Below are 14,069 nucleotides of genomic sequence, written 5' to 3'. Positions count from 1 at the left end.
GATGGGGCGGTAATTGGCCGGATTGGATTTGTCCTGCTTTTTGTGGACTGGACACACCTGGGCAATTTTCCACATTGTCGGGTAGATGCCAGTGTTGTAGCTGTACTGGAACAGTTTGGCGAGAGGCGCAGTTAGTTCTGGAGCACAAGCCTTCAGCACGACAGCTGGGATAGCCTTTGCTGTATCCAGTGCACTCAGCCGTTTCTTGATGTCACGTGGACTGAATCGAATTGGCTGAAGACTGGCTTCTGTGATGGTGGGGACATCGGGAGGAGGCCGAGATGGATCATCCACTCGGCACTTCTGACTGAAGCAAACGCTTCAGCCTTGTCTTTTGCACTCGCGTGCTGGACTCCGCCATCATTGAGGATGGGGATTTTTGCAGAGCTTCCTCCTCCCGTTAGTTGTTTAATTGTCCACCACCATTCACGACTGGATGTGGCAGGACTGCAGAGCTTTGATCTGATCCGTTGGTTGTGGAATCGCTTAACTCTGTCCATAGCATGTTGCTTCCGCTGTTTAGCACGCATGTATTCCTGAGTTGTAGCTTCACCAGGTTGGCACCTCATTTTTAGGTACGCCTGGTGCTGCTCCTGGCCTGCTCTTCTACACTCTTCATTTAACCAGGGTTGATCCCCTGGCTTGTTGGTAATGGTAGAGTGAGGAATATGCTGGTCCATGAGTTGCCACAGTTTTGTCCATTCACCTAATCTATCAATATCACTTGGTAATTTTATGTTTTCATCCACACTGCTTACAATGCCAGCAATCTTTGTGTCATCGGCAAACTTAGATATGAGACTTTCTATGCCTTCATCTGAGTCGTTAAAAAATATTGTGAATAATTGAGGCCCCAAGACAAATCCCCGCGGGTCACCACGAGTCACATCCTGCCAATGTAAGTACCTACCCATTCTCCCTACTCTCTGTCGCCTTTCGCTCAGCCTACTACCTAACCAAGTCCATACCTTTCCCTCGATTCCATGGGCTTCTATCTTAGCTAACATTCTCTTATGTGGGACCTTATCAAATGCCTTCTGGAAGTCCATATAAATAACATCCATTGACATTCCCCTGTCCACTACTTTAGTCACTTTTTCTGGAGGTCATCCACTTTGGATCAAAAAAGGATAGATCAGGGTACGTTCTAAATGGTGAGAAGCTGGGAACTGTGGAGGGTCAGAGAGATTTAGGGGTCCGTGTACAGAAATCACTTCAAACTAGTATAGGTAAAAAAAAACGATGATTGGGATGTTCGTAACGGCTGGTCAGTTAACTTGCTTAAAACACACCATAATGTTGTAATCGTGGGTTTGATTCCTGTATGGGCTGTTAAGGGGCTTTATTTCGGGTTTTCGGAACTTTTAAAACCCAAGCTTTACAAACAGATTCACAAACAAATTCACGGGGACAGTTTTATTGAATAACATCCATTGTAACTTTACCCCTGGGCCGGAGAAACACGTCTTTCTTTTTATTTGTCTTTCTCCGGTTTGCAGAGAAACGTTTAACTCGCGGCCTGTTCCCATTAATGATCATCAGCAGCAACAGACAGACAGAGCGGGTCTGACCGCCCCGAGATGTGGAAAAGGCATCAGTTTGGAACAAATGCATGAAATCAAATAGTCACCCGGCACCGAGAGGGACAAAACCAAGAGAAAAAGGCAGAAGGTAACAGAGAAATAAAAACCAAATACAGACGATATAAATATCTCCCATCCTTGATGTCTCTCAAATCCATCCCCAATCCTTCAGTGGCGGGGATCAAATTTATCTGTCAATAAATGCGAGAATCGACCCAAAGAAGAAGAAACGAAACAACCAAAAACTACCGAACCCGGGATTAAACCAAGGACCTTTAGATCTTCAGTCCAATGCAATTCCAACTGAGTATTTGGACCCCAGAGCAAATGCAACTTTGCGCCATTGTCTTCCAAGAAAATATAACCCCTCCGAAGCCCTGCTCCTCCTGTTCATTACCGCACTTCATAGATAAACATCGCACTCATATATACACACCCACAGTTCATATATAAACATCGCACTCATATCTACACACCCACAGTTCATATAGAAACATCGCACTCATATATACACACCCACAGTTCATATATAAACATCACACTCATATATACACACCCTCAGTTCATATATAAACATCGCACTCATATATACACACCCACAGTTCATATATAAACATCGCACACATATAGACACACCCACAGTTCATATATAAACACCGCACTCATGTATACACACCCACAGTTCATATATAAACATCGCAATCATATATACACACCCACAGTTCATATATAAACATCGCACTCATATATACACACCCACAGTTCATATATAAACATCGCAATCATATATACACACCCACAGTTCATATATAAACATCGCACACATATATACACACCCACAGTTCATATATAAACATCGCACTCATATATACACACCCACAGTTCATATATAAACATCGCACTCATATATACACACCCACAGTTTATGAAACAACAGCGCACTCATACTTACACTCCGAGTTTATAGGAGGGAGATTGGTTCCGACCGCCGCTTGGGCTCTCGGAGTGGGAGAGGCGGAAGCAGCATGGGCCGTACAAACTGTGGATCTCATTCTGAACACAAGCCGATCGATCATCCTGTGAAATTACATTGTACTTGGGTATGAGGAAGGGTAATGGGCTCTGAGAAGGGTTCAGGGAGTCTAATGGCTTCTTAGTGGCGATCCGGTGGGGCAAAGGGATCCCAGAGAGGGGAAGAGACTATTAGAGCGTATCAGAGAGTGTAAGGGGATCTTAGAGAGGCGAAGGGAGTGTCACAGGGTATCAGAGAGAGTAAGGGGATCTTAGAGAGGGGAAGGGAGTGTCAGAGGGTATCAGAGAGAGTAAGGGGATCTCAGAGAGGGGAAGGGAGTGTCAGAGGGTATCAGAGAGCGTAAGAGGATCTTAGAGAGGGGAAGGGAGTGTCAGAGGGTATCAGAGAGCGTAAGAGGGCTCAGAGAGGGGAAGGGAGTATCAGAGGGTATCAGACAGTGTAACGGGATCACAGAGAAGGGAAGGGAGTGTCAGAGAGTAGCACAGAGTGTAAGGGGATCTCAGAGAGGGGAAGGGAGTGTCAGAGGGTATCAGACAGTGTAACGGGATCTCAGAGAGGCGAAGGGAGTGTCGGAGGATATCAGAGTGTAAGAGGATCGCAGAGAGGGGAAGGGAGTGTCAGAGGGTATCAGACAGTGTAACAGGATCTCAGAGAAGGGAAGGGAGTGTCAGAGAGTATCAGAGAGTGTAAGAGGGCTCAGGGCGTATCAGTGGGTAAGGAGCATTTTGCGGGTATCAGAGAGTGTAAAGGGCGCTGACAAGGTTCAAAAAGGATAATGGACTCTCGGACCATATCGGAGAAGATGAGGAGCTCACGGAGAATCAAATCAGGTAAGGGGGTCTCCGGAGGTATCAGAGAGGCGAATGGATCCAGAGTTGGCATCTTCTGAATCTTACATTTTGAAGGCATCAACACATTTAATAACAGCAAAAAATGAAGCCGGTTGAACCGATAATCTGTCCGTGTCCCATGTGGAGGGAATGAGACGATAGAATCGGGAGGGGCTGGATATTTTGCAACGCTCACGGTTTCCTTTCACACAGCTCAGTGTTGTGTCTGTGAATGTAACTGGATTTCATGAACTGGAGATAAGAGGTCGCACTTTGGACCTTTTATCACCCAGTTTGAGAAATAAAACACGAAACGCCCAGCGTGGGGCTCGAACCCACGACCCTGAGATTAAGAGTCTCATGCTCTACCGACTGAGCTAGCCAGGCCGCCTTCAAGATGCTTTCCCATCCTATTATTGTAGAGAGGCAGCTGTTGATTTTGCTGCAGGGGTTCAGTTTGTCTGACAATCCCAGCGTCGCTCCTTCTGTGCACTCGCTTTTCATTCTGGAGTCAGTCTGATGCCTTTTCCCCGTCCTCCAGCACCACGCTGAGCAGGAGAGGAACATCGAGACAGGAGAGGGCCACTCAGCCCCTCTTCCTGCTGTCCCATTCAATTGGATCATGAGGTGGTCTGTAACTCAACTCTGTTTCCCCGCATTGGAAACATATCCCTTGGGACCCGAACCGAAAAAAGATCTGTCAATATCAGTCTTGTAAATTTGAATTGAGCCTCAATCCACATCCTTTTGGCCGAGAGAGTTCCAGCTTTCGGCCGTATTTTGTTTGCGAAAGTGATTCCTGATTTCTCGCCTCATTAATCGAGCACTAATTTCAAGATTAACCCCCTCATTATGCATTCCGCCAACAGAGAGGAAAAAAGGCCGCCTTAAGCGGAGATTGAACAAAGGATCTGTGGATTTTAATTCTAACGCTACCCCATCTGAGCTATTTCTGTTTTCTGTACATGCAATGTTTTATTTTTCTTTGAAAATCACATAAACGTAGATGCGATTTCCCTCTCGGTGAACAGAGTGCTTCGGAGTAATGAGAGCGAACAAACCGTGGATCTGATCCTTAACACAGACTGGTAGATCCACATGTGGAATTAAATCGCACTTGGGTAGCAGAGAGGTTAATGGCTCCTGAGAATGAACCAGGGAGTCTAAGGGTTTATTAGTGTGGATCCGGTGGGGCAACGGGATCCCAGAGGCTGTCAGGGAATCAAAGGGCTTCTCAGGGGTTATCAAGGGGTGTGAGGCTATGAGGTATCAAAGAGTTTACGGCACTCTCAGAAGTTATCAGAGAGGGCAAGGGACTGCCAGATGTTATCAGAGAGGGCAAGGGACTGCCAGATGTTATCAGAGAGGGCAAGGGACTTCCAGATGTTATCAGAGAGGGCAAGGGACTGCCAGATGTTATCAGAGAGGGCAAGGGACTGCCAGATGTTATCAGGGAGAGTCAGGGTGTGTCAGTGGGTAAGGGGCCCTCCGAGCGTATCAGAAAATGGAAAGGGCACGGAGGAGGTATCAAGATAACAGAGAGGGAGAGAAAACGCTCCTGAAACCCGGGACTGAACCCTTCAGATCTTCAGTCTGACTGAGTTATTTCGGTGTTCTGGACATCCCGGAAATTCACTCGAGGGTCTGTTAGAATCGCAACAAAACTCTTCCTACAATCGCAGCCTCTAAACCTCCACCCAGGACTTTCAATGGTGCAACTTTGATGAACTTCTGCTACTTTTTAATTTGTTCTCAGCAGTAACTGTTCACATCCTTTATCTGGCCCATGACATGGCATCTAGAAGAAAATGTCGATTGCAGCTTCACTGAAGCGGGGGACGCTTTGCACTCGTGAAAAAATCATACGCGAAAGAGACGGTTTGATCGAGGTGACACCAGGCCAGAGCAAAGGTCAGTTAATGTTTGCCGAGTGGCGAGAGGGAGAATTTGGAACTTCTGTGCGGTTGCACTGTGACTTTCACGGATCTGCTTGGAGCGATATTCCCTTGAATTCATCACCTACAGGGACAATTTGATTCTCAGTTCCGGTTTTCTCCTGGTGCGCTTCTGAGATATAAAAAAATGAATGGATGATATCAACCTGAACCTCGTCACGGACACGCTACAGACTCAAAGCTCAGCACAACTCCAATCTGTTTCAGTTGGAAATTGTTTCCCAGGGATGGACAGTAATGCGCTGTCTGAGGCTGCATTCGCTGCTTTCCGCCGGCAGCGGGTGATTGGAGAAAGCGGGGCCGGACAATGTTGCTGCTGTCACGGCCTCACTCACTCGGGGAGCTGGGGAACAGCGAAAAACTGATGGGTTTGATGCTGCGTCAAAAATGCGGCTGAGAACTGCTTTTGTTAACTGAGGAAGCGCTGCAGGATCCTTTAACGATCTCTCACAAATAAACTGAAACCAGTCGGAAGGTGAATAATATTTCACTTTAATCGTGAGCCCTCCTTTTGAACCTTGTCTATCAAGAAGTATTTCGATCACCTTCAAGCCATTCTCGGTTTTTTGGATATTGTTCAGATACCTGTTATCCAGCGGCAGGTGGAATATCAGCCGCGCTCAGCTGGCAATGTTTACGGTACATTTTTCTGTGAACAGAACACACATTTGAAACCTGGAAACGCGAAACAACGAATTTTCAGGTAAAAGCTCCCTATTGTCTCCGGGTGGGCTCGAACCACCAACCGTTACAGTTAATAACCGGACGCGCTAACCAATTGCACCACAGTGCACACAGCAGTGGCTTCCTTGAACCACTAATTCACCGAGCTACCGTTTCAGCTTGCAGCGCCCAATGTAACAGCTGTCTGACCATCAGTTTACTTTTCCAAAATAAAGGGTGTGCAGTTTGCACGAGTGAAAATCGGTGCCGTCTTCTTTCTGAACATCAAACTCCCCTTGCCCCTAAATGCCTGTATGTTAGAAGACTCGCTCCCCCAGTCGGAGAGAGGATTGATTTTTCGAGCTGTGATTCACCATTCTCTATTCCAGTATTGCAGAAAATGAGATGAGATGAAATGAGCAGGTCAAACGAGCAGGTCTGTGACACTACACGGTGTCTACAAAGTTGTCTCTTGCACTTACAGTGAAGCGGACGGCAGTTTTCACTCTTAAACCAGTAACTATGATGTTAAGAAAGTATGTGGCCGAGAAAGACTTGATTTCAGCGCGGTGACACTGGGCCAGAGTAAACTTGTGATTGCCGAGTGGGGAGAGGGTGGATTTGGAACTCCTGTGCGGCTGAGCTGCGCATTGTCCAGATCTGCTTGGAGCGATATTCACTTTAATTCATCACTGACAGGGACAGTTTGATTCTAATTTTCTTTTCCCCGGTGCTTGGTGAGATTTCAAAATTGAAAGCGGCCCATACCGACCCCAAACTCGTCACTTACACGCTGACAGATACAAGGCCGTCACACTCTTCACCAGTGAGATGAAAGCGGAGAGCGATTTCACGGTCGAATACAATGGCGAACAAAACTCATTCAATGAAAGTGCAGGTCATTGAGGGGCCTTTAAAGTCCTGATTGTTTGAACTGAACTTCTTCCCAAAGCGTTTGAGAGTCACGTGGGGCGATTTGGGGACTTCTTTTCCCTCTTTGCAAAATCTTCAACCACAGTTCAAGATCAAAAGTCGAGGGCAGAGTGAGACGCCTTCCTGAAAATTGGGAACCAGAGAAGCAGATTTGAGAGAAAGCAGATAAAACATTCATCCCGGAACGATCCAGAATCCGATCAGCTCGAAAAGCAACGGTTACCCCGTGATTTGGACACTCAGCCTTCTGGTGGCGGAATAAATAATGTTGATAGAAGCAGGAAGTTGAAAAGTCGGAATTGATAAATTAAGTGAGTGGGTAAAACTGCGGCAAATAGAGTTCAATGTGGGGGAGAGCGAAGTCATCCACTTTAAATCTAAGATCAATCAGTGTATTTTCTCAATGGTGAGAAACTAGGAACTGTGGAGGAGCAGAGAGATTTAGGGGTCCATGTACAGAAACCGCTACCAACCAGCGTACAGGAACAAAAATTAATTAAACAGCCGAATGTGCCGTTCGGACAGCCGGTTAGTTCATTTGCATCGAGTTTACCGTAATATCATGATCACGGATTCGATTCTTGTCATTTGCTTTCTCATTTTTAGCCCATCCAGTATCTTAACTATATCTTCCTTTACCGAGAATCTGGCAGCATCTCCTTCCTTGGTAAAGAACAATGCAAAGTACTCATCGAGTACCTCTGCCAGGCCCACTGCCTCGTGAGTCGATCTCCTTTATGGTCCCTAATCGTCTCTGCCCCTCCTCTTCCTACCCGTTTATTGTTAACATGTCTGTAGAAGACTTTTTGATTCCCTTTTATGTTTCCCGCTTCATCTTACTCTCTATCTCTCTTATTATCCAGGGAGCTCTGGCTTTAGTTGCCCCACCTTTCGACCTCGTTGGAATGTACCTTCTCTATACCCGAATCATCTTTTCAAAAGCCGCCCACTGTCCAATTATAGTTTTGCCTGACAATCTTTAATTCCAATTTACCGGGGCCAGATCTGTTCTCATCCCACTGAAATTGACCCTCATCCAATTGAGTACTTTTACTTTAGAGTGGACAGAGTCCATTTCCATAGCTATTCTAATCCTTATGACACTGATCGCTGCTCCCTCAATGCTCCCCCACTGACACTTGCTCCACTTGGCCCGCCTCATTCCCTTGCACCAAGTCCAGCAATGCCTCCTTCCTCAGTGGGCCAGAAACGTACAGGTCGAGAAAGTTATCCTGAACACATTTCAAAAATTCTTCCCCTTCTTTGCGCATTATGTTATTGTTATCCCAGTCTATATTAGGATAGTTGAAATCCCCTGTTATCACTACTCTATGGCTGATGCACCTCTCTGTAATTTCCCTGCAAATTTGCTCCTCTGTATCGGTCCCACCAAGTAGTGTAATCGCACCTCGGTTGTTCCTTAACTCGAACTCAGTACCCAGGAGAAATTCCCTCGTTCCTGGGAACTTTGTATTAAGCAGAAGTTAGCAGCAAAAAGTGTTCGTGGTGGGACTGAGAAATGCTTAAACAACCGGCTCCCTGTGAAACAGAGCTCCAAGTATCGGTTTAAATAAAGTCCTGAACTGACAGAGCGGCGGGCAGATGAGGATTGAATTAAATCCCAATTCACTGAATCTAAACAAGGTTTAAATAAGTGAATCTGTCAGGAGTGGGATTCCTGATCCTGTGTGTGAGCTGAAACTGGATCGGTCCCGTTCTGTAAAGACTGAATGGCAGGCGGCTCCCAGACAGGGCTCAGGCCGGGACTGGCAGCTCTCTGCTGGTAACGGCTGGATTGGAGAGCGGGGCTCCTGCGGTGCTGCTGCTGCTGCTTCCGCCTCTTCGAGTCCCTGTGGCGGTCGGTACCGATCTCCCTCCTATGGATCCGGCTCCAGGTGGGCGCTGTGGACCTCGTGGCGCAACGGTAGCGCGTCTGACTCCAGATCAGAAGGATGCGTGTTCGAATCACGTCGGGGTCATTGCATTTTCGCAACGTTTCAGTGTCGCTCTGTTTTATCGCGGGGCAGTCTTTCAGGGATGGTCTGTTCACTGTGTGTAAAATAATATTTATCACAGAATGAACACACCACAGAAGGAGGCCATTCAACCCATCAATCCCTTACCTGCCTTTTGTAAGACCAATCCCATTGGTCCCATTCCCCGTCCCTTTCCCCGGGGCCCTGCATTTTCCCCTTCAAGTATTTATCAAATTCCTTTTTGAAAGCCACGATTGAATCTGCTTCCACCACCCTTTCAGGCAGCACATTCCAGATCATAACTATTCGCTGCGTAAAAAAGATTTTCCTCATGTCGCCTTTGGTTCTTTTGCAATCACCTCAAATCTGTGTCCTCTGGTTCTCGACACTTCCGCCAATGGGAACAGCTTCTCTTTATTAACTTTATCTAAACCCTTCATGACTTTGAACACTTCTATCAAATCTCCTCTGAACCTTCTCTGCTCTGAGGAGAACAACCCCAGCACGGGGTAAATGCGGTCAATTAGCTCCAATTTATTTATTTGGGCATTAAACAAAGTGTGAGAGACTGGCAAGGCGTTGTGTGAACGGAGCTCACTGCTTTAAGACAATAAATCCAATCACTGCGTGGGCGCTCGGTTCAAATCTCACTGCTGAGAGAATTTCTGACAATGTTCATTTTGACCTGTTCGCAGAAAACCCGATTGTCGTGCGATGGAGCAGAGGATGTGAAAGAAGCTGAAAGTGGAAGTGCAGATATTATTTTCATCACAGTGACTGGACACGTTTCCACAGGTTCGGGCCTCTCACCTTAAGATTCTTTCCAGCAGAGTGGGACAGGTGATCAGAGTGACCGTGCTCCAGCGGCGCAATCGGTCAGTGCGCGGTCCTTATATGACAGGACAGGGTCGGGAAATACCGAGGTTGTTAATTCGAGTCTCAGCGAGATCAAACAATCCTTTTGCTTGTCAACATTTCGACCGGAGTTGAAGGTACAAATGGTTTGTTCCAAAATGCATCTTATTTGAATTGCCATGTGGTTCCTCCGGATTACGCTGTTGCAATAGCAGATGAGATGTTCAGTATTACTTGTTTACAGGAGGGAGGCTGCGGTTTTGGAGACACAAACTATGATTTTGATCCATCTACAAATCGTGGAATTTAACTGGAGCTTTAAACCAGCGCCTTCGACCGCTCAGCCAGGATACTTTCCAACCTACACTTCAGGAGCTAGTTTTACAGGAATAGAATTACTACAAGCAAGAATTCTACCCCTCCAGCACCAATGCTCACACGGCAGCAGGATGCATGTGTCCAGTTAGAAACCTGTCTGAAGGAACATTCAGTCTGACAGAGCCGGAAGTCCAGCAGATTGACTTTCGGTCTGAGCAGATGATGAGTCTCCTCCTTGAGAGTGTTTTGCCAATCCAGCTCAGAGTGGATTTAGAATCATAAATCCGGGTGTGACTGGAGCCACTTGTGTCAGATGAAGTGTCGGGGGCAGTTTCCCGTCCTTGACGGACATTCATGATTCTATTGCGGTTTTGCTGCAAAATTTCACTTCCCAGCTCCCGATCCGTGAACTAAAATCCAACTCTGGTGGGACTCGAACCCACAACCTTTGAATGTCTCCTCCAACCACGAAATAGAAGTCCAACACGCTATCCATTGCGCCACAGAGTCAGCGATAGAATTTGACGGAGAGCGGGGATCCTGTGCTGTGGTTGAGGCGGTCAGGCTGCTCCTGTTTCCGCCTCTCACATTCCGAGAGCCGCGGCGGCAGTCTGCACCGATCGCCCTCCAATGGATCCGGCTCCAGCCGCTTGTTGTGGGCCTGGTGCAAGAACAGTCGCGTCTGACTCCACATCAGAAGGCTGCGTGTTTTGAACCAGGTTGAAATCACAACATTTTCACTGTGTCTCAGGGTCCTGCCGACTGATTTTAGATCGGGACAGTGTTTTAGCGATGGGATGTTCAGTGTTTGTGCAACAATATCAAAATTAAATTTGACACAATTAGCTTTTTGTTCTGTTACTTTCTATTTACACCCTCTCCAGTTTTATGTAGAAACAGTTTACAATGTTTAAGGGATGTGGTGTGCAGTGTTTGTGGAATCAGTGTAATTAAATTTGATACTTTCATCTGTTCCTTCTCCAACCCAGACTCTTATAATTAGATTTGTAGTTTCACCCTGTTTAAAATAGGTTACTCAGTGATAGAAATAAATCAGTAACAACCCCGAAACCTCAGCGGGTATATTTGTTCCAATACTTTGTGATGGTCTCGATTTCCATTCAAATTTTCAATCAGCAAATCCCAACGGGTGTTTTGGGTTTGACAAACTAATTTAAGTACTTGACTGGTTCCTGGAAATGATCCAGTGGGGATTTCCTTACCGGTACAGATGTAGAAATAAATACATTCCATCATTTCACAAATGACAGTTGTGTACATAAATATATCGCGATATCCAACATGGAAAAGCAACTCTTCATGTTCATAAAAAAACTTCCACATTTTATTGTATTAATCCACTTAAATTTCAATGCATCCCTCTAAACTTAAAGAATGGTGAAACAATTGCAGATTTTACAAACAAATAACACGCTATCGTATAAGTAAGATTAATCCCTACTTTGTGAAATTTGTATTCTAATTGCCTTTATGATGTTACGAAAAATATTTCGAGATGTACGTCCCCAACTTAACGGAGAAACTAAGATGTAAACCACAAGGATTTTTCAAAAACTATTTGGGGCGATATGATCAGTTCCCCTTCTCCTTTCTTTAATTGTTACCTTTTGTTAATTGTTCATCTTGATCCGTTTGCTTCATTTTTTCCTCAGTCATTTATGGTGAATTTTCTATCTGTTAACATTCTTAAATATTTGATTTGTTTGTTCCCTACCTCTTGACTTGTGATTTGTTGATTTCCAGTTTAAAGTCTGAAACAGAAATGTGTTTATATTCAGGCGTGACTCTGAAGTGTGAGACCGAGAGGTGATGCCGGATATGTGACCGAGAGAACAACTGCTGGAGGCGGAACTGTCCGTTACCTAACATACCCCGTGTGGCATTGCTCATGGTCGGTCGGATGACAATGTTTTATATTGACTGAACGGCTATGTATACAACACACAACGGATTTTAATGCTGCTTTAACTCCACAAAGTATAATCACCATAAATGCCCAAAGTCTCAGATCAGTTAGAATTGAATTACTGTTGGTGAGGGGAGTTTGTACATTGGAAGGAGTTTATATATTTACAGCTCCAGGTAAACCTGCAAACCTCCCTCACCTGTAGGTTACGTCACCATGAGGTGTCGACCTTTCTTTGCGCTTCTGGACTTCTGAAGTGTGATTGAACCTGACCAAAAGTGTCCTATAATTAGTGAGGAAGGAAGGTATCAGTGTAAATGGGAGATATAAACGTGGATGTTTCACTGGGTACCATGGGAACCAGATACACTGCTCATTCCAGTTATTGGTCCAGCAGGAAACATAAATCATTCTCTTCAACTGTACTCGCCCGAAGGAAAAGGAAACAAACAAAACTACTCAGTTCTTTGTTTTAGCTTCTTCTGTTGGTTTACGTTCACTCACCGAGAAAGTGACAGAGAGACTGAGAGATTGGATTGGCTTTTTCACTTTATAATCAATTATACTTTGTGCTTATTGTTAGAGACGGTTCCATCCCAACAATCCTGTGCCTGACCTTCTCATTGATACTCAGATGTGTTCAAAATGAGTTTCAACCAATTTTACAAAAGCTGAACAGCGAAAACTGCTCCGAAACCAGCTTCGCTTAGCGACTCTTCATGGAGATTCGGTTGCTGGTTGTAAGTAAAGAAGTTTGTACAATCAGCCCTCTGGAGCAATATCCTCAAAAGGTGTTTCGGACACATTGTATGAGAGGTCCGCCTGTACAGTGCAGGAACATTTACATACTGCAGATCTGGAATCCTTTCCTTGTTGGCTCCGGAACTAATACAAATACCGCTCTGTGTTATTTTGTTGCTTAATTCACAAATTGGATAAATATCACAAAAGGCCCCGACCAAACGGGCACTTTGAGCAGCTCAGCCACGGAGCCAAATCAAACTGCAAATTCACCACCTCCTCTCACTGATACCTGTCAGATACCCGCCACTGTCTGGTGGAGTTTGAGGCCGTTTGGTACATTTCCATATCTCTTGTCTATTTCGCTGTGTTGACCGACACTGTCTGCATCTCTCGCTGTGTTTATCTCTCTGTGTCAATCTTTGGGTTGATTCTGAATGAAAAATGAAATAAAACAAATGAGTCATCGGCTAGGCCAGTGGCGCAATGGATAACGCGTCTGACTACGGATCAGAAGATTGTAGGTTCGACTCCTACCTGTGCTCGGATTTATGCAAATTTCCCTCTGACACTGGGGAACTGAGATTCAAATTTCATAATAAAATATTGTTTATGGTGAATCAGCACAGAATAATTTTCAATCAGTTATGTATAGAATGAAACTGTGACCACAACGTGTTTCGAACACGCCGCCTTTTAAGTTGATGTCCGGCTCGCTAACATTACAGCACGAGGTGTGGGCACCGCGCTGATAACCTTCAGGTGTATCCGGGCCTTTCAGACACTTCGTGTGACACAAGAGCTTTCCAATCCCCGCCAGCTCCTGGACACCGAGACTTCCGTTCGAAGCAGCATTCACCGCCAGGACCGCTATTCCGCTCCCTTTGCCGGTCTGCATAAAATCCGATGCTAAAATTACAAAGTAGGACGGACAGTATCTGGAAAACAGTTCAACTTTCAGTGTTCAGACTTTGGTGAGAGCTGTGAACAGGACTTTGGGTAAATATAAATTGGGTGTGGATGAGGAGTGCGCTGTTCTGTTATAAACTGTGGGTGTGTATATATGAGTGCGATGTTTATATATGAACTGTGGGTGTGCATATATGAGTGTGATGTTCATATATGAACTGTGGGTGTGTATATATGAGTGCGATGTTTATATATGAACTGTGGGTGTGTATATATGAGTGCGATGTTTATATATGAATGTGATGTTTATATATGAACTGTGGGTGTGTATATATGAGTGTGATGT

The 14,069-nt window shown here is 45.4% G+C and overlaps 3 non-coding genes across 3 annotated transcripts; 1 reads left to right on the top strand and 2 right to left on the bottom strand.

Moving 5' to 3' along the window:
* Positions 1-3,760: 3,760 nt before the first annotated feature.
* trnak-cuu (transfer RNA lysine (anticodon CUU)) lies at positions 3,761-3,833 on the bottom strand. The gene has a single exon. It is a non-coding gene; the product is annotated as a tRNA-Lys (tRNA).
* A 5,071-nt stretch (positions 3,834-8,904) lies between these two features.
* Positions 8,905-8,976, top strand: trnaw-cca (transfer RNA tryptophan (anticodon CCA)). Its single transcript has one exon. It is a non-coding gene; the product is annotated as a tRNA-Trp (tRNA).
* Positions 8,977-10,564: 1,588 nt separating this feature from the next.
* Positions 10,565-10,656, bottom strand: trnar-ucu (transfer RNA arginine (anticodon UCU)). Its single transcript is given in 2 exon segments — positions 10,565-10,600; positions 10,620-10,656. It is a non-coding gene; the product is annotated as a tRNA-Arg (tRNA).
* Between the last annotated feature and the right edge of the window lie 3,413 nt (positions 10,657-14,069).

Source organism: Heptranchias perlo, unplaced genomic scaffold (genome assembly GCF_035084215.1).
Source record: "Heptranchias perlo isolate sHepPer1 unplaced genomic scaffold, sHepPer1.hap1 HAP1_SCAFFOLD_562, whole genome shotgun sequence".
NCBI classification, from domain to species: Eukaryota; Metazoa; Chordata; class Chondrichthyes; order Hexanchiformes; family Hexanchidae; genus Heptranchias; species Heptranchias perlo.
Note: the sequence above shows the minus strand (reverse complement) of the source record. Positions and strands in the feature narration are given on the sequence as shown.